The 20,459-nt window shown below is 43.9% G+C and overlaps 1 pseudogene; it reads right to left on the reverse strand.

Annotated features, from left to right (window-relative positions):
• Nucleotides 1-20,019: 20,019 nt before the first annotated feature.
• On the reverse strand, nucleotides 20,020-20,136 carry LOC146050862 (5S ribosomal RNA; annotated as a pseudogene).
• Between the last annotated feature and the right edge of the window lie 323 nt (nucleotides 20,137-20,459).

Below are 20,459 nucleotides of genomic sequence, written 5' to 3' on the forward strand. Positions count from 1 at the left end.
GGTGCATGGCAGGACTCAGAAGGGAAGGAGTGATTTTTGGATTTTGCAGCTCAGATTCTGGTGGAATTTTGGTGGGTGCTATGTCGCATTAGCAAGACCCCCCAAGCACCAATACAGTGGAACCCCCCCACAAGTCACCCCATTTTGCAAACTACACCCCTCAGGGAATTCATCTAGGGGTATAGTGTACATTTCAAACCCCCAGGGGTTTCACCAATTTTGATACAAGTGGGCAGTGAACATGAAAAATTACATTTTTTACACAAAAATGCAGTTCTGGCTCAAAATTTTTCATTTTCAGAAGGTATGAAGGAGAAAAAGCACCCCAAAATCTGTGCCCCAATTTCTCCCGAGTACGGCAATGCCTCACATGTGACCAAAAAATACCAGTTGGGTGCATGGCAGGACTCAAAAGGGAAGGAGTGATTTTTGGATTTTGCAGCTCAGATTCTGGTGGAATTTTGGTGGGTGCTATGTCGCATTAGCAAGACCCCCCAAGCACCAATACAGTGGAACCCCCCCACAAGTGACCCCATTTTGCAAACTACACCCCTCAGGGAATTCATCTAGGGGTATAGTGTACATTTCAAACCCCCAGGGGTTTCACCAATTTTGATACAAGTGGGCAGTGAACATGAAAAATTACATTTTTTACACAAAAATGCAGTTCTGGCTCAAAATTTTTCATTTTCAGAAGGTATGAAGGAGAAAAAGCACCCCAAAATCTGTGCCCCAATTTCTCCCGAGTACGGCAATGCCTCACATGTGACCAAAAAATACCAGTTGGGTGCATGGCAGGACTCAAAAGGGAAGGAGTGATTTTTGGATTTTGCAGCTCAGATTCTGGTGGAATTTTGGTGGGTGCTATGTCGCATTAGCAAGACCCCCCAAGCACCAATACAGTGGAACCCCCCCACAAGTGACCCCATTTTGCAAACTACACCCCTCAGGGAATTCATCTAGGGGTATAGTGTACATTTCAAACCCCCAGGGGTTTCACCAATTTTGATACAAGTGGGCAGTGAACATGAAAAATTACATTTTTTACACAAAAATGCAGTTCTGGCTCAAAATTTTTCATTTTCAGAAGGTATGAAGGAGAAAAAGCACCCCAAAATCTGTGCCCCAATTTCTCCCGAGTACGGCAATGCCTCACATGTGACCAAAAAATACCAGTTGGGTGCATGGCAGGACTCAGAAGGGAAGGAGTGATTTTTGGATTTTGCAGCACAGATTCTGGTGGAATGAATGGTGGGTGCTATGTTGCACCAATACAGTGGAACCCCCCACAAGTCACCCCATTTTGCAAACTACACCCCTCAGGGAATTCATCTAGGGGTATAGTGTACATTTCAAACCCCCAGGGGTTTCACCAATTTTGATACAAGTGGGCAGTGAAAATGAAAAATTACATTTTTTTACACAAAAATGCAGTTCTGGCTCAAAATTTTTCATTTTCAGAAGGAATGAAGGAGACAAAGCACCCCAAAATCTGTGCCCCAATTTCTCCCGAGTACGGCAATGCCTCATGTGTGACCAAAAAGTGGCAGGACTCAGAAGGGAAGGAGTGATATTTGGATTTTGCAGCACAAATTCTGGTGGAATGATGGTGGGTGCTATGTCGCATTAGCAAGACCCCCAAAGCACCAATACAGTGGAACCCCCCCACAAGTGACCCCATTTTGCAAACTACACCCCTCAGGGAATTCATCTAGGGGTATAGTGTACATTTCAAACCCCCAGGGGTTTCACCAATTTTGATAAAACTGGGCAGTGAACATGAAAAATTACATTTTTTTACACAAAAATGCAGTTCTGGCTCAAAATTTTTCATTTTCACAAGGAATGAAGGAGACAAAGCACCCCAAAATCTGTGCCCCAATTTCTCCCGAGTACGGCAATGCCTCACATGTGACCAAAAAATACCAGTTGGGTGCATGGCAGGACTCAGAAGGGAAGGAGTGATTTTTGGATTTTGCGGCTCAGATTCTGGTGGAATGAATGGTGGGTGCTATGTGGCATTAGCAAGACCCCCGAAGCACGGTGAAATTATGAACCTAATATTCCATAGATGTGTGGTATATTTTAAAACACTCCTTTATACATAGGCCGGGTTTGTCGGGGCAAGTGTCACACTGGAAAATAGTTTGCTTTCTTATTCCCTTTTTATAGCAAACTTTGCACCTTTTTTGTGTCCTGCCCTTTTTTCCAGTGGAGGGGATTTCATCAGGAAAATGCTGCCCTGGTACAATACGGGGGCCAGTACTAGAAGTACTGGGGCCCTCTGCCTGCTGGTTCCCAAATATTAGGCCCTTTATGACTTCCTCTTGAAAGTGCATAAATGTCCCCCTCTGGCCGGTAGAACGGAATAGCACGTAAGCGTTATACAGTGCCATCTGGATGATATACACGGCCACCTTCTTGTACCAGATTTTTGTTTTCCGCAGGGCACTGTACGGCTTCAGTACCTGATCTGAAAGATCCACTCCGCCCATGTACCTATTGTAATCCAGGATACAATTAGGTTTGGAGGTGTGGGTACTGGTACCTCGTACAGGGACGGAGGTGGTACTGTCTCCGTGAATTGTTGTCAGTATAAGGACATCCCTCTTGTCCTTATATTTGACCAACAACATATTTTCGTTGCATATTCCCCTGCTTTCACCCCTTCTCATTACTTGGGCAATGTGCGTTTTTGGGAGGCCTCTTTGGTTCTTGCGCACAGTACCGCAAGCTGCTGTACCTCTTGAACCAAGGGCCTTAAACAGGGGGATGCTAGTGTAAAAGTTATCCACATAGAGGTGATAACCTTTATCCAGGAAGGGGTGCACTAAATCCCAGACAATTTTCCCACTAACACCTACGAGGGAGGGGGGGCATTCTGGCGGTTGAATTCTTGAATCCTTCCCTTCATAAACCCTAAACCTGTGGGTGTACCCTGAGGTGCTTTCACACAGTTTATACATTTTTATGCCATACCTTGCCCTCTTACTGGGAAGGTACTGGCGGAATTTAACCCTTCCTTTAAAATGTATAAGGGACTCGTCGATACAAATAAATTTTTCAGGGATGTACACCTCTTCAAATTTGGCACTGAAATGATCAATGACCGGCCTGACTTTGAATAGCCGGTCAAAGGTGGGATCATCTCTGGGTGGGCACTGTGCATTATCGGTGTAATGTATAAATTTAAGAATTGTCTCAAATCGAGTCCGGGGCATGGCCATACGGTAAAATGGAGTACTGTACAGAACATCTGTACTCCAATATTGCCTAATTTCTGGCTTTTTTACTATGCCCATATGAAACACCAGACCCCAAAACGTCATCATCTCTACTGCATCTACAGGGGTCCACCTAGCAAATGATGACGTGGGGTTTTGAGCAATAAACTGCTGGGCATATAAATTAGTTTGGTCCACCATTAAATTTATAAAATCATCAGAGAAAAATAATTTGAAAAAGTCAATTTCTCTGAGACCTGTGGAATCAAATTGGATTCCTGGCATGGCCAAAAACTCAGGAACCTGGGGCTCAAAATTGTCTGGTGGTGGGGTCCATACTAGATCAATTATTGGGGGGGGAATCTCAGCTGATCTACGGGGGCGTCTTTGAGGGGGTCCCTCATCACCAGAGGAGGAAGAGGAGCTTAAGACGAATCCTTCAAATTCCCCGCTTGCATCACTGCCTGTGTCAGAGTCAGAGGCAAGCATGGCATATGCCTCCTCCACTGAATACATTCTCCTGGATGACTGGGAGGACATTTGGGAGGACATTTGGGAGGACATTTGGGATGCCATTTTTATTTTTGTGTTACTGGTAGTGAAATGTTTCAACACGTGTATAGTGTAGGGGGGGGGTACAAACTTTATTTCAATCCGGGGGGTATGTAGTGTGTATGTGGTGCAGAAAAAAAAAAATACTTTATACCAATAAAAAAAAAAATGAAGGGGTTAAAAATAAAAAATTGAAGGGGTTAAAAAAAAAAAAAAAGGTCCTGCGCCAAAAATTGAGCACAGATGTTGGTCAGTAACGTCTGTCACTGAACAGCGCTCAAAGGCAACAGGAATCTGATCAAAAAAAAAAAAAAAATTGATCAACCCTGTGCCGAAAAAGCTGATCAGTGATGTACGTCACTGATCGGCGCACAGTGGCCACAGGACACCCACAAAATCAGTGTGTGTAAAAAAAAAATTAAAAAAAGACCCCACAGCACTCACAAAAAAAAAAAAGGTGATCAGTGATGCGACACTGATTACCAGTGAGGGACAGCAGGTGCACAACCTTTGGTGCAACTGACAGTGCAACTGGCAGCAACTGACAGGTATATATATAAAAAAAAAACCTCTGCGCCCCCAAAAAGTTGCTGATCAGCACAGATATACTGATCAGCACAAAAGGGGGGGTAGCAGACACAAAATATACACTCTCTATCACTCTCTGTCACTATCTCTCTCTATCTCTCTATCTCTCACTATCTCTCACTATCTATCACTCTAGGACACTGCAGCAGCAGCACTGACAGTTATATGTATAAAAAAAAACTGCACCCCCAAAAAGGGGGGGTAGCAGACACAAAATATACACTCTCTATCACTCTCTGTCACTATCTCTCTCTATCTCTCTATCTCTCACTATCTATCACTATCTATCACTCTATGACACTGCAGCAGCAGCACTGACAGTTATATATATAAAATAAAACCCCTGCACCCCCAAAAAGGGGGGGTAGCAGACACAAATCTCTCTATCTCTCTACCTCTCACTATCTATCACTATCTATCACTATCTATCACTGTATGACACTGCAGCAGCAGCACTGACAGTTATATATATATAGAAAACCCCTGCACCCCCAAAAAGGGGGGGTAGCAGACACAAAATATAGCTCTCTCTGTCACTATCTCTCTATCTCTCTCTATCTCTCTCTATCTCTCTCTCTATCTCTCTATCTCTCTATCACACTGCAGCAGCAGCAGGAAGTCTCAGGAAGTCAGATCCAGGAAGCGTCCAGCACGCTACAAGCAGTGATAAGGTGATCAGGTAAGGTATTTGCAAGGATCAGGTAAGTATTAGCAAGGATCAGGTCGGTATTCACGGCAGGCAGGCACGGTGACCGTTCTGCACGCTATTCCAGACCGGAATGGCGTCTGCAGCGCAGTCACCGTCAGTTTAAATGTCGCGCCTTGGCTGTGATTGGTCCGTGGGTCCCACGGACCAATCACAGCCTTGGGGGCAGGTGGGGTGAGGGTGGGGTGAGGTGTCATCGTCACCGATGACCCCCTCATGCCCCCTGACGCCCGGCGGTGATTGACACCTGTGTTACCGAGCGTCCGATTCGCTGGTAACACAGGAAAACGCTGTGAATGGCTGTTCACACTGAACAGCCAATCACAGCGATCGCCGACGGGGGGGCGACATCGCAGCCCCCCCTGGGCATGCAGGGACATGTCTGCTGTCAGGGACAGCAGACATCGTCCCTCTGTCACTGCGTCTCGAGACGCAGTGACAGTTTAAACTCATGACGTACATTTATGCCATGTGTCGGGAAGTACCTCCCGGCCATGACGTAAATGTACGTCAAATGTCGGGAAGGGGTTAACCACTTGCCCGTCATTGTCGCATAAGATGCGACAACAGGTGGATTTCCCACACGACAATCTAAAGATATCTAGATAAAGATATCCTGCCCATCCAAAATGTTTCCAGAGGAGCATTGCAACACTCTTTGCTGTACTTTGAAAAGTATTAATATTTGGACACACAAAATGGCCCCTTTGCATATAGCCCCACCCCTTTTTTGGGAGCAGGTCTCGCTACCCTTGAAATAAAAGTTGAAAGGTATGTCCAAGCCAGTATCTTGCCAAGGACCCCACGAGGTCTATATCCCCTTCTGGATGCGCACACACCAGGCTGGGCTTTCCCTGACATAGTTGAATCTGATGCAACAGTCAGAAATATTGGTTGGGGTGTAAGGTTTATCTGGGGCACTGCTGGGGAGGCTGCTTGTCTGGTAAACCGTCAAGTCTAACCTTAAAAAGACTTATAAAATAAGATATGGTTTGAAGAAAAGGGGGTGGTAAACCTAGCTTAGCACTTCCCTTGTACAGGCACCAGAAGAATATAAGTGAAAGGTACGGTGTTATACTTCCTTTCTACGATCTGCGATGTTGAATTCCCTTCAGGATTAGATGAAAAATTCTTGTGGAGTTGATTTTCCCATATATGGATATGAAATATAAGCAAAAAAAATGGCAATGTGTATATCTGCAAAACTATTCTTTTTTCTAAATTGTGGTATGTGGCCAATAAATGCGCACCTCACTTACACATGTGAGATGTGGTCATACATATAATGGTTTCTTTACTGAAATATGGGTGGCATACCCGTATTCACGATGTGCTGTAGTTTTCTGCTCTCATTAAGGTATCTTTACAACTCCTCTTGTTAAAAATCACGTTTATTGACAGATACAAGTGGTTAAAAATTGATTTCTTTAAGATGCAAAGGAGGATAAGGAAGGGTTCTGAGGTGGCTGATAGTCCTCACACTTAGGTTTGGTCCGGACAAACTCTAAGGTTTGAACCCATCAGTCACTCTGCAGTTCCTACCTTGAATCCTTCCTTACAGTTAAAAAAGGGTGAAAAGATCCTCAAATCGACATGTTTCGGGACATCAAGTCCCTTTTTCAAGATGGGATCTTGTCACTGACAATACGCTTATATACCCTATCCATGCGATACTTCCGGATCCGGAACCGGTACTTCCGGGAATGGCTGTAGTATCCGAAAACTTAATATAACCAAGTAAAACTAAAGATAATAATAAAGGTCCCCTCCATCTCTGCTATATGGCTAAAAGAAGCTATGTGAGTCTCCCAAGCTGTGAATGTCCGTATAGTCATTATTTTGCTCTCAGCGCCGGTCCGAATCCCGTGACCGGAAGTTCGGCTTTGATGTATGCCGGAAGTGACGGTCTTTTCCGTGCTATGCGTTCCAAATGCCGGATATGTAGTAGCGCGGCTTCTGATGACTTCTGATTGCCGCCTATGGAGTTTTTTCACGATGTGGGTTCTTTGGGCAAAATGTTTATCGCTCCACACTGGGTTATATGCCTTCCTCATGTGCAATGCAGGTATACAGGGACGTAACGTCTCCTGTTCCTAGAATCATTCCTGGATGCCATGGGGTGTTTTCGAGTAGGTTCAATACATCGCCCGTGTCTTTTAGGTAAGCAGGGTTATTTGTTACCAGTGGTTGAAGTAGTCCGTCTACAATCACCGACAAGTTGGATGTCAGGGAATTGGTGCCCATGATTATGGGTCTGCCTGGGGGTTTGGAGGCATCTTTGTGCACTTTAGAAAGTGTGTAAATAGTTGGTGTGGTATGTTCTTCAATGTTCATGAAGTCTTATTCTGATTGGTCGATTCTTTTGGTAAATATATGTCTAAGAGTGTCTTGAAGGCTTCCTTAATCTTCCTGGTGGGGTCCGAGTTTAGCTTCTTATACGTTTCCTTATCGTTTAATTGTCTGTGAATTTCCAAAGTGTAATCGAGCCTATCCAGAATCCTATCCTATATCTTCTTTTAGGTCTTTTATGGCATCCCTTTCCTTCTTGGTGGGATTCTGAGGACTTGTTTTTTTCTTTTTCTTATTTACTTCAACCTTTTCCATTTCTTCTATGACTATCTTGTTGAATGTGTCGATGAAGTTGCCCTTAATGTATGTAGAATTTCGATTTTTTTTTTCTCTTCTTTTTTTAGATCGTTTCTATATCCTCATCTTCATTCTCATTTTCTGCATTGGATTGAGGTCCCATGGATGTTTTCTTCTCCTTTTCTTTAAGCGCAAAGAACTTTTTTAGAGTGATCTTCCGTGTGAATTTGTGTATGTCTACAAATTTTCTCAAACTTCCCTGTTGAAGAAGTAGGTGCATACTTCAGACCCTTCCTTAGTAGCTTCTCTTCAACATCTGTTAGTTCTCTCTTACTGAGGTTATAGATGCAATTTTTTCTCTCTTCTTTTTCTTCTTCCAAGGTGGGTGCTACCGCTTCTGTATTCAGGGTTTTTTCTCTTGCTCTTAGTTTTATGCGTTTCCTTTTCTGATATTCTTTTTTGGACGCCTTTCCCCCTCTTATCGCCTTTTTGGTTTTGCATGTTTTGTATTTCTTTATCTTATTTTTGGACTGGCATAGTCCTCCGATGGTGTTCTTTTTCTTCCTCGAGAGCTTCTCCTTTGATGAGAGCAGAAAACTACAGCACATCGTGAATACGGGTATGCCACCCATATTTCAGTAAAGAAACCATTATATGTATGACCGCATCTCACATGTGTAAGTGAGGTGCGCATTTATTGGCCACGTACCACAATTTAGAAAAAATAATATTTTTACAGATATACACATTGCCATTTTTTTTGCTTATATTTCATATCCATATATGGGAAAATCAACTCCACAAGAATTTTTCATCTGATCCTGAAGGGAATTTGACATCACAGATCGTATAACGGAAGTATAACACCGTACCTTTCACTTATATTCTTCTGGTGCCTGTACAAGGGAAGCGCTAAGCAACAGTCAGAAAGCCCACAGTGCAGCTGCAGAAGGATTTGCTCTCCAGATTGACCTCATGGTACCTCTGCTTCCTGGTTCCGTCCCGTCTGTGCCTGCCATGCAGCCCATCAGCACCCCCACTCTACAGCTGGGGAATGTTAAAATGCAACACTTTACCTTCTCTTTTGACTCCAGCTATAGGAAACAGCTGGTGCTGCAAATGTGAAGCCGATGCAGTGGAATAACTATAAATTTTGCTCCCCCCTGAAAAGAATCTTTGTGCCCCCCAACCAATGGTCTTTTCTAACTTCAAATGGGAAGCAGCAGGTGGGAGATGTGGTGGGCGGCAACTAGCAGGTCAGCAATAGCACCGACGGGCAGAAGGGCAGGCAGACGAGGGTGGTGAAGTCCTGTGCTAGCAGCCATGGCTGGGACCCTGTCTGATTCTGCAGCCTGCGCACCAGAGGCAGATTCACAGCAGTCAGACTCAGCTGCCGCTACAGCCCAACATGACGCTGCAGCCAGGGTTGTTTCTAGACAATTTGGATCCCAGTGCAAACAGTTAAAAATGCACCCCCCAATCAATATATGATAATGAAGAAATTGCAAGGGGTGTGGCCTAATCATATGGGGCATTGTCTAATTATAAAAGGTGTGGTCTAACAGGAAAACAATTCCCTTACACCTCACTTTTGCAACCTGCATGACCAGACATTGGACTGAAGGCCAGACAGTGACATATAATCATGAAGGCCCACAGAGTGACCTAGTAGGCCACGCCGATCACCCCCCAAGCCTAAACAGTGACAGGCTACTTAAATCAATGTACACCGTAATGCCTATTACACATTATATCAAGGTATATCAAAGATAGACTTAGGGAGAACAAAAAGTTTTTTTGGGGAACACTTTATAATAATTGGTGAAAGAATAAGAGAGTGAGTGCAGTTAAGATCTAACTTTTATTACACAGGTTTAAAATACGTCACAATTTATTAGTGCAAAATTCAATATCATATATAATCATCACAGAAATTCATATAAAATTAATAACAATATCAATATCACTGTAGTCAGGCAAAAATGATTGCGGGGTAGTTTTCCAGGCACAGGTTAAGTACACACAAGAATCAAGCACTTTGGAAATAGATTCCCAAAAAAACATTTGTGCACAGACCACACTATGGCCCTTATTCTGGTCGGTGCGTACTTTCCCGAATTCTTTCGGCCGCACGCACTGGAAAATCAACTTATTTCTAAGGATGAATTTAATTTTATTTATTCTAAACATCCTGTCACTCCCATTTATTATCACCTCCCAAAAATACACAAAACACTCATCTCACCCCCTGGGCGTCCTATAATTTCGGGTATTCACTCTATCACTTCTAATTTATCAGCATATGTGGATTCCTTTTTACAGGCACGGGTGATGTCACTGAGGTCACACATCAAAGATACTACACATTTTCTAAATTTGGTCAAGGACGTCGAGTGGAAGGATAGCTATGCTTTCCTAACACTCGACGTCAACAGTCTATATACTAACATTCCTCATCAATTAGGCATCAAAGCAATATCCGAAAGGTTACGGACATATGGTGACCTCAGTGACATACATATTAATTTTTTGGTGGATGCTATTTGGTTTATACTTCAACACAATTATTTCCTTTTCAATTCCACTTATTATTTACAGGTTATGGGGACGGCCATGGGGACCAGGTTCGCCCCGGGCTATGCCAACCTCTACATGGGCATGGTTGAAGACCAGCTTGTGTGGGGTGGCGGGCAAGGGGGTAGTCTGGTACTCTATGGCCGTTACATAGACGACTTATTCTTTATTTGGGATGGGGATGCACAATCAGCACAATCTTTTGTCATCTTCATGAACAATAACACTTTCAACATGCAATTTACCCACACATATCACCCGACACAGATAAATTATCTTGACATTTCACTTACAGTTCAAAACAACAAAATACATACATCCAATTACACCAAAGAAGTTAACACTAATTCTTACTTACACTTCAAGAGTGCACATTACCCCCCCCTGGAAGTCTAACATACCCAAAGGACAGTTCATGCGATTGCGCAGGAACTGCTCAGATTTAGAAACATATAAAATACAAAGCAATATGGTGGCCAGCTCCTTCGCAGATAGAGGATATCCCCTCAGTCTGGTACAAAAGGCATCTGAGGAGGTTGAAAGATTAGATAGATCCACACTTTTAACAAATAAAAATAAAAACAAAAACTCAAATGAAAAAGATTCAAAAGAGGAAAATGAGAAAGATATTGCATTCATCTCAACTTTTAACGGAGAATATAGAAAAATAAAAGAGATTATCAACAAGAATTTTAATTTACTCAAATGTGATCCAGTTCTGCGGGATCATCTCCCCACCAAACCAGGCTTCATTTTCAAAAGAAATATCACAGTTAAAAACATCTTAGCTCCAAGTTTCCCTAAGAATACAGGAAAAGTAACAAGTAAAGAAAGAACAAACTGGCTACAACCTGCCTTAGGATGCTATAGATGTAATAAAAATAAGTGCTTAACCTGTACTTACATCCAGAACAGAACCCAGGAAATATTAATCGAAAATGAAACGTACAAAATTAAGTATTTTATAAATTGTGACACCACATAAGTCATATACCAACTGACATGTTCCTGTGGTTTAAAATATATCGGACGCACAACCCGGTCTTTAAAAGAGAGATTCCGTGAACACCGTAGAAACATAATTAATCACGTCAATGGGCACAGTGTTTCTAGACATTACCTCACCCACCACAATGGTGACCCCAAATGCCTTAGGGTATTGGGACTAGAACACATAAAATGTACCCTGAGAGGGGGAGACAGGTTCAACCTACTGTGCAAACAGGAAATTTATTGGATGCACAAAATGAACAGCATCCATCCTGACAGACTTAGGCCCTTATTCTGATCGGTGCGGCCGGAGCCGATTATGCGGCCAGGACCGTGCGTACGAAACCCCGCCTTCCATACGGATCGCCAACTCCGTCCGTATGCGGTAAGAAGCTGTCCGAACGGACCGCACGTGTATTTTTCACGGAATACGCCTCCTCCATCTAAGGGAACCTCCCCCATCATTCGATGGTCGCAGGAGCTCCACCAGCACCCGCAACCTCAGACCACACGGACATTTTTCCGTGCAAAAGCAGGGATCTGGGCGGGCAGCTGACATCCGGCGATGTCATATGTCCGCCCCCTACACGTGCGTCACGGCCGCATTACCATACATACGCCCAGCGTTTTCATGGGAACTCCCATGAAACGCGGGGCGTATGCATATGGTAATGAGCCCAAATAGCCCTTCACGCCCCTCTCCACCCCCTGTTCGGAGTGTTCACATATCATGCGGGATTTGGCCGTACGCCCCGCTCGCACATGCGCAGAGACGCCTCTGCACATGCGCAGACACAAAACATCGGCGGGCCGAACGCACGCGGATATATCCGCACCGATCAGAATAAGGGCCTTAATGACCAGGTTGAACTCAATGACTGTCTCTAAACCTTTTCCTTAATTACCTCCATATAATGTTGAAACTCTAATGGCATAACATTTGGTTGCCATATTATAGATTATGAGGTATGGAATACATACACATATATATATATATATATATATATATATATATATATATATATATATATATATATATATATATATGTATGCTTTCCCTATATATGTGAGACATATATGTATATGTGTGCTTTTTCTTTCCATATGCGATCTCAACCTATCATTCTCATTGTTTAGGATATATGTAGGATATATTCTTTATATATTTTCTATACTATATATACAGTTCTCTATATACACCTTTTGTGTGTATATGCATGTATATAACTCTATGTCCATGTAAACAATATTACCATATATCCTCCCTAAACCCTGGGATAACTAAAAGCGTATTATTGATACTAAGTGATTATATATATTTTTTGCTATTATCTATATTATTTATTTATATTTATTATTATTATTATTTTTATTATCTAATGGATGTATATATATATATATATATATATATATATCCCTTATTAAATTGTGATTTATCGATGAATTAATCCTTTGTACTCTACTCACCGCATTAAACTAAATGTAAACATTTCTCTATCTTGTTTTCTAAAAAAACTCTTTCATAAAAAACTCCTTCATCATAAAAAACTCTTTCATAATCCATATTTTATGTGTGTATATATTATATTGTCCCCATATGTATTGTAGACGCTATAGAACTACTTATCCACAGCATGTCATGCATTAACATGTATGACACGCATATGCGTCTCACCACGATCTCACAGGCAGCTCATAGCACAACAGGACTCCGGACTTCCGGGTCCTGAGCGCCGTGACACGCATATGCGTGTCACAGGACGCGGCATGAGGGTCCGTCTACACAGCCAATGGACGCGACGGTCCACCCGTGCACGCGTCAGTGTTAGTGGACGCGCACAGCATGCGTTCCACGAGCCGGAAGCTGGAACGCAGCGTGCGTTCCAGCCGGCCACAAAGCACTTTAAGAAATGCTTTCTCCTAAACTTCTGTTTTCATAAGGTAATTAACCACATCCACGATTTTACCAACTGTATATAGGTCTGCCTCCTATACCAATTAGCATTTGCATTTTATTTTCTAAGTATATACGTTCTAGGGATCAATTGGGTAATTATTTTCATTGATTGTATACTTCCTGTCTAAGGGTATTTAGAGCCAGCCCATTGACCAAGTGCCATACCTTTGATAAAGCCGTGAGGTCACTGTGAAACATGTTAGGCAGCACTTGCTTTTATTGAATAAGGACTGGGAAGAATCTTTAACTCTGCCTACTGCGCCCCCCCCCCCCCCTTGCTACCTTACTCTCCTGGAAGCTTCCTTTTCATTGCCACCCTCCGGATACCATTCATATTGATATCTCCAAATTGGGAATCATCAACTTGTATCCTGTGGACATCCACCATCGCACCATCGTGAGGACCCTTCATTCTGAAGGTATACAGATCTTCCTCCAGCGAGAAAATTAACCACAGTTCTTATCTACTACTGGGATCAGCGCAATCTAGTGAGGACCCCAAATTCTTTGGAACCAGACCATCCTCCAGCGTCTCCTATTACCATCCAGGACGGCAAATTACTAACCACCAATTCGGTAGTGCACTATCCGGAGAGCCTCCCCCCTTATCTCAAGGGACACAAAGGCAGCTACGCAGAGACATAAGTATTGTCTTCCTTGTCCTATTTATTATATATGTAATTTTTTATTATTGTTGTTTTTTGTTATTGACATATTACTATTGTCTTGTCACCAATTGCTTGTTTTTTAATATTTTTATACAAATTAAAATTGTGATATCCAATTGATCCACTTAGCGCTCCACCTTTTTTTCCCACTTTTGTATCCTTAAGAGGGCTTCACACCCCTCAAGTAGGAGCAGCTTAGCGATACACCCCACAGGGCGCCTATTTCTACTCTGAGTTTCCAATCTCGAGTATACCACCCATTCTAGGGCCGCACGCCACGCTGTGCGGACATCGTCCGTAGAAACGCCCACCGAGCCTCCGCATTCGGACGGACTCACTCTTTAAGAAGAGGGCGTGTTTACGGACGACATCCAAACCTTGCGTGTGTGGTGGACACGCACATATTCTGCACGGTCTTACAGTGTATGCACGGTCTTACCGCTTCAGAACGGACGGAAACCTGCCCGTACGCACCGATGCGGTGTATTTACGCACAAATCACCACTCTTATCAGAACACCCAAATCTGTACCATGACCCACTTATGCAATTAGGCAACCTCATTAAAAAGGGATTGTTTTTAATGGTCATCTATTATTTATCTAATTGATAATTAAAGACTTTACTACCACTTTAGATTAACACTTACATCATGCTAAGTTCACAACATTCTTTCTTGCCCCTTTACGCCCATGTGTTATGTATGCATATTAGATCATCTATTATTCTTCACATTCAAACACACACATACACATCAACACACTATGTACATCTTTACATTACCCTTCACTTTCAACCACTTGTATGCACTAAACCCATACTGTTTCTAATGGAAAAAAAAAAGATGGTGCCACACACACACACAGTGGTTTACACTACAGAATATGTGACTGATAAAATTGCCAATGTATGTATCAAAATCACAACAACACTTGAGCCTCACTTACACTTCTCCTGCCAAAACACTCACCAATCTACTAGAAAGCTACATCCACTACAACATGCCACATGTTGCCATACATATATACCTGCATGTCACTGCTTAATAGCTAAACTGCATGATAGATAGATACATAGATAGATACATAGATGGATGGATGGATAGATGGATAGATAGATAGATAGATAGCACATTAAAAGGCTAGCCTAGTCCCTCTACCCCTTACTTCCTGAATCATTGTCACATTGCCAGATAGGTGAAAGTGCAGCACTAATCCGCTTCCATACACCAAACAATTTCTAAAGTCAATCCATCCTACATAATACCTTTCAAAAATACATGGCAACAAAACAGGCCAACTGGCTAGAGGGGGGCCCAGGGGAACTGCCCACTTGTGACTCCATTATAAATCAGGCCTGACCATACTCCATTGATGTTTTATTTGTGCTTGTATAGAAAGACCCTCCATAAATAAACACTCATCACCTACGTGAGCCTCCAGATTCCACGTTTTCAGCTTGGGCCTATAACCCCTAAGTGTGTCTGATGTAACCCACTTTTGTTTATTAATTAATAATAGAGTAAAACACACTAGATTCACCAGTGGTACCTAACAAATAGTAGTACCACCAATTATTAATGATGCCTTATGTTTACCTACCACTTTCCTCAATCTCAACCACCTCACACGCCTCCTCCTCGCCCACCACCTCCTCGGCCAGCTCCTCCTCGGGCAGCTCCTCCTCGGCCTGCACCTCCTCGGCCTGCACCTCCTGGGCCACAACCTCCTCGGGCAGCACCTCCTGGGCCACAACTTCCTCGGGCAGCACCTCCTGGGCCACCACCTTCTCGGCCAGCTCCTCCTGGGCCACCACCTCCTGGCCCTGCTCCTCCTGGCCCTGCTCCTCGTGGCCCTGATCCTCGTGGCCCTGCTCCTCCTGGCCCTGCTCACGGGCCTGTCTTGCACGGTCACGTGCTGTAAGAAAAATCAAAATGCAGAGTGTTAAATAAGGCACATGATTTGTTCATTCATCATGCAGCAAAAACAATGACATATTAGACCCACATTACAGCATAAGAGAAAAAGCGCTTGGGAGTGTTAAGTGGGTATATAAGACAAATAAATAAATAAGTACAAGTGCTTAGCCGCTGAAAAGATAGAGTAAAAACAAGGAGTAAAAACAATGTTTACAGCCCTCTCCTGATGGGTAGGGTTGCTGGTCCGTGCTGAGGCAGTGAAAGAGTGGCACTATTTTACGGAGACCTGGTAGTCCTATCTGTCCCTAAGCTTACCTAGGTCTTCTTGGCCTTCTGTCTTCCTCCACGCCGTGCTCCGGACCTCCGCGAGTGTGCCACGCTCGGCCGGAAGTTCGGGTTTGTTTACTTCCGGTATCGGCGGCGGTGTCTGGACTCGCTTCTTCCCCAGGCTTCCAACGCGTTTCGAGAGACACGCTCTCTTTGTCAAGGAGACTTCTGGCGCTTCTGCCTGTTGGTAATGAAAGGGCCCGCACGCCCCAGCCTGGTCTCCATAACGGAGACCAGTGCCCTCAGCTCCGCAGGAGAGAATGGGGCTGCTCTCCCATTGGCCGCCATCTTAGCAATGGCACAATTCAAGCAAACAAGTCCTGTAATTGGTTGTTCGGAGTAATATTTAGTATTAACTTTATTGTTCATTTTGTCATTAACAACGTGTATGCGCCACAACAGACGGCTAAACCATTGCATCGCAAAACAACACCTGCTGTAGCTTTGCATAGCTGAGCTGACCTTGCCATTACTTACTATCTCCAAAACAGACAGGGTGAAAGAATTTGGGAAACCATTATATTCGCCAAACATGGCTGAAAACAACAGGTGAAATAGTGTGCATCACTAGCCAGTTACACCTAACTCTACAAGGTTTTAAAATAGACAGCTTTATTATTGTGAAAGCTATACACCAGAAACATAGCAAATAGTGCAAGACCTTTTCTCAATATTAGGCCATGGTGCCATGTGAACACTTACCTTCTACCGGGCCACACTAGAGATGTGGAATGAAATATACCTAGCATCAAGCCAGTATTTGGAGACCTTTCACATGTGATTTGGATGCAAGCACTGATTACTATTGCCTTAGTGGTGGACTGGATTAACATATGGAATGGGTTAGTGTCATTTGTAGTACATACCAAACAAGTGCACAGTACAAATGTACATTCACATATACATTTCATGTCTGGCCACAGTTTTAGGTGTTTATTGGTGTTCAAATCTGCCATTAACTACCAAATCAGACTTAGCAAGTATGCCTGGTTTTTATATATTTTTTCCGCTGGTATGGGCGTGGCCTATGCGCCGCACGGTCTACGCTGCCGTACGGAACGCTGCCGCACGGAACGCAGGGTGACGCTGATGTACGCCAATTACAGAAATAGTATATAAAGGTGTGCTAGAAAGGCAAAAAGTTGTTGCAAACATGGCTGGATCTCAATCTGAGGGAGACCAGGAGTGCCAGGAACTTTTTGAACGCCTGGACTCCAGCACCTCCTATGTGCCCCTCACCACAGACTAGCCAGTGGGAGAAGAGCAGGCTGCTGGGCCATCCACATCAGCCCAATCTGCAGCTGGCCCATCTTCTGCCTCAGCAGAATCATTGGGAACACAACAGGTGGCTTTCCAACAGAGTAGCCTGGCCAGCACTTCAAGTACAGTGACAGGTGGCCGTGGCCGTGGCCGAAATAGGCCTACAGAGGAACCAAGCAGCAGGAACATGGCATTCAAAGCGCAGGAGCTTGCCATACTGGTACCCCGAGCACGGGATTGGATCGAGTGTCCACAGGACAGGTTGACACACACAAGGAGATGGAAGATTTGGGAGGACATAACTGCGGAGATTAATGCGGTAGCTCCACAAGTTCGTGAGGCGGAGCACGTTAAGAAGAGGCAAGTTCATGTGTGTTACATTTGAGCAGTACAAGACCAGTAATGTTTAATTTAGATGTTAGATGGAGTTGGTAAATGGCCGGTCACGTTGCTTGGAGCCACAGACATGATTGCAATGTCATTTAATCTATAGTTATTGCCGGGTGGGTGTGAATGTATCTTCTAAGGGTATTTTTGATATTTTAATAGAATGTAAATTGTGTGTAATGAAGCACATGTTGTAATCTGTTGCAGATTGCAATGGTTGCTACAGCAAACATCAGGAGTGACATGTAGTAATATGTAAACTTTGATTGCAGGTGGCACGACTTCAAAACCAACCTCAAGAAGAAACTGACCAACCGGTGGGAACACAGCCACACCTCTGGGGCTGGCCCCATGCCAGGCCGCCTGAAGCTCACCCCCCTTGAGGAGATGGCTGAGTGCTGCATTGCAGTAGAGGAGGTCCGGGGGGTGAGCAACATGGATAGCGAGGCCCCAGCGGAAGTCTTTGCTGCTTTTGTTGAAGGTAATTATTTGCCATGGCATAAGTAGTTGGTACTAATTTGCTTGGAATGTGTTGTAATTGTAATTTTCTCTTTCACCAGCATCCCCACCGCTTGGTCAAGAATCTCTTGAGGAGGTGGCGGAGTCTGTGCCACCTGCCACCAGTGGCAGGCATGTGCAGCAGCAGCCACTGGCCGAACCGGATTACGACAGGTGGGTGCAGGTGCTTGGGCAGATTCACCAGCAGGGAGACTTAGCATCAGAGCGGATGCGTAGGACGAGGAGGTCATGCAGGGTTTGGTCAGCACCCAGCAGACAATAGCTGGGAGCCTGCAGGCTATGGCTGAGGCCCAGCAGGCCATGGCTGGCACCCAGCAGTCAATAGCTGCAAGCCTGCAGGTGCTGGCAGATCAAGCCCTGCGGCAAAATGACCTCCTCCACCACCATAATGAGCTTATGATGGAGCTAGTTTCCAGCAATAGGGCCCTATTGTCATCCGTTTCTGGTGCATTCCCACCAGCAGCACTCCCTGCTGGCAGAGGGGGAACACCATCCCCCCCTCACCAGCATCTGCTCCACCTGGGCCACCATTCCAACGTGGCCGTGGCCATGGCCGAAGAGCTGCTGCACGTGGCAAGGAGCCTACCAGGGCCAAACGTGCCCACAAATGAACTTGTGTCCGCATTAATCTCCACCCTTATGTCTTCCCAAATCTTTCATTGAGCTGTGTGTGTCAGCTTCCTGTGTCCAATCCCGTGCAGAGGGTACCCACATTTGCCCTTGGTTCGAATGTCTTGTTTGGTTCCCCTGTTCCCCTTTTTCGGCTACCATTACTGTCTGCTGTACTTGAAGTGTTGGTGCTATACTTTTGTTGTGAAGCCACCTGATGTGTTCCTAATGATTCTGCTGTGGCTATGTATGTCACAAATACATTTATTTATTCATTTTTATTTTTGTACATTCCTGCCATGGTACCTTTTAATTTGTTGCATGTGTGAAATAACATGCTTTCCATTTTCTGTTTGAAGTTATTGTAATAAATCTATATTTTGATCCCCAAATGTGTGGTTTAATTGTTACATGTAGAAGTGACATGTCTATTTATATTAGTGATAGTAAGTTCTGTCCATTGGTTGCAGTGTAAATGTGTGTCCAAACTGCAGCATATATGTGTGTGTTTAGTAATGGTCCATTTAAGCTGCAATGGTTCCAATTGAAGCAATGAGAAGCGTGTAATTAATGAGTAAAGGAGTGGATTGTATTGTGTTCAGCTGACATTGGTTGTGGTGCGCCCGTACTGATTTGGCGTTCCGATTGCCTAGTGCATGACCGAGTGGTGTCCGCAAATAAATACTTGCTTATGGACACTGCATATTTCTAGCCTTTTGGCTCGCGTGCATTCGGTGTGCTGTACAAATGCACGCCTACCAGAATGAGTGCACTCCCTCGTGTACGCCCATGTTTACGCCCAGTTTATCCCACTTTGAAAGTATTTACGAAAGACGCCCATAATACGCCCATATTTCCCGAGTGATTGCGGTGCACATTTCTGTACGGTATTAGTGAGAACAAGTACGGAGACCATGCGTGGCACATGCGCATAGCGTTGCCCACGCATGCGCAGACGGCAAAAAAACGCCATCCGTAAGAATTCGGGAAAGTAAGCATCGACCAGAATAAGGCCCTATGTTTGATGTTTAAAAGGTATCCTCCCTAAAACATGATTCCCAGATTTGAAAAGAAATAAAGATAATTGTCCACAAGTCTTGCAGAAGATAAGAGAATGCTCCTCGTAGAGCACCTGGTGCTTCTGCTGTCTGGATATGAATACAGCACTGGATATTCCCAGGTGGTCTCCCAAAAGGTACTGATCCAGCCAATCACTGCTTAACTGCTGAATTCAGAAGGGATCAGGTGGCACAGTGATGTATGGCAGTATAGACTGGCAGATGAGAGAGCCTCAGAGTTATAGGAGGAGCCAGACGCCACTTCTGCTGTTCTTGTGTGTATTTAACCTGTGCCTGGAAACTACCCCGCAATCATTTTCACCTGACTACAGTGATATTGATATTGTTATTAATTTTATATGAATATCTGTGATGATTATATATGATATTGAATTTTGCACTAATAAATTGTGACATATTTTAAACCTGTGTAATAAAAGTTAGATCTTAACTCACTCACTCTCTTATTCTTTCACCAATTATTATAAAGTGTGCCCCAAAAACCCTTTTGTTCTCCCTACATCTATCTTTGACATA

This window comes from Crinia signifera, chromosome 12, assembly GCF_055691185.1.
Source record: "Crinia signifera chromosome 12, ASM5569118v1, whole genome shotgun sequence".
Taxonomy (NCBI): Eukaryota; Metazoa; Chordata; class Amphibia; order Anura; family Myobatrachidae; genus Crinia; species Crinia signifera.